We start from the raw sequence: 1,547 nt of genomic DNA on the forward strand, positions 1-1,547 counted from the left end.
CCCCCCCCCCCCCCCCCCCCCTTTTTTTATAAGTTTTAGTGACAATATAGTCGCCACAAAAAATAGTCACCAGAAAAATATTTTTCAGATAATTTATAAGTTTTAGAAACAACAGTCGCAACAAAAAGTTGTCACTATAAATTTTCCAAATTGTATAAGTTTTAGTGACAACAAAGTCGCAACAAAAAGCTGGCCCTAAAACTATATTTTTCCGAATTTTTATAAGTTTTAATGACAACACCCATCGAATTGGCTCAGTCGTTTTCGTTTCGTCCATTTGACCATCCAAATGGCCTCACCGATCTCGTCGGGCCACCCTTACCTGCTCCACACCCCGTCGAGAAGACGCCTGCCGATTTTCGACCTAAAACGCGCCTGGACCCATCCCACCTCGAGAATCGTGGGCTAACACCCACCGAATTGCCCGAAAATAGCCCATCTAAGCCGTTTCGCTCGTTTGACTACCTAAATTGTCCCGCCGACCCTATCGGACCACCCTCACCCGCTACACACCCCGCCGGGGGGCCGCCGATAGATTTTCGACCCAAACCGCACCCCAAACCTGGGTCCACCCAGAGAACAGTGGGCTAACACCAATCGAACTAGCCGAAAATGGCCCCTTCGTGCTGTTTCATTCGTTTGACCAGCCAAATGGCCCCACCGACCCCACCAGACCACCCTCACCCACTTGTAGGTAGGAATGATTTATCTTTTTGTCTATACTAGTAGTCGTAATGCTTGGCGTGCAGTTCTTGTCCTTGGAATTTTGGTGACACATGTTTCAGGTAGATCAATTGTAGTATTATTTTGTGGCAGTCTTGATACTGCCTATTATTTGTTGTTCTTCTATTAGGTCTTTTTTCTAGACCGTTATTGTCTTGATCGGGGTGGTGGTGTAGGTCTATCGAAAACAACCTCTCTAATTCACCTCTAAGATAGAGGTACGGACTATGTACACTCTACCCTCCCAGACACCGCTTTGTGGGAATACACCGGGTATGTCGTTGTTGTAATTGAGTTATATTTGATGGGATTAGCTATTTTTTCTTATAAACGTGATGCCCGGGTCAGATTGCATGCACCATGACTAATTCCAGGGGATATGTTGTTATTTTCCTTCTACGGGTACTAGAATCTGTATTAATATAACAACAACTTCAACTTTATTTCAATGTTTAAAAACAAGAACACAATGAAGTACAGAAAATACCCTCAACACAAGATCAAAGTGATCTTTCTAAGAAGTGTATTTTATTTTCAGAAATTAAGATGAAACAGAAATTTTAGACCAAGTCCCCCGAGTTCACGGAGTGTCCTTAAGGAATAATTCCCCTCACTATACCCGAGGTTATGGAATTTTCCTCCCAGGATAAAATGACCTTCAATCCAATTATAGCGGTACCTCAAATAGTTGGATTCCACGAACGCACTCAACGATTTGAAAATATTTTTAAGAGAAGAAGAGTTTTTAATCTGAAAATTTCGTGTCTAAACCTGTGAATGAAAGCAGGTTTATATAGCCATAACATGCCTCTTTTCAGAAGAGG

General features: G+C 42.5%; 1 pseudogene; it reads left to right on the forward strand.

Moving 5' to 3' along the window:
• Positions 1-231: 231 nt before the first annotated feature.
• LOC107844711 overlaps positions 232-1,547 on the forward strand; it is a 6,704-nt pseudogene continuing 5,388 nt past the window's right edge.

Source organism: Capsicum annuum, chromosome 10 (assembly GCF_002878395.1).
Source record: "Capsicum annuum cultivar UCD-10X-F1 chromosome 10, UCD10Xv1.1, whole genome shotgun sequence".
NCBI classification, from domain to species: Eukaryota; Viridiplantae; Streptophyta; class Magnoliopsida; order Solanales; family Solanaceae; genus Capsicum; species Capsicum annuum.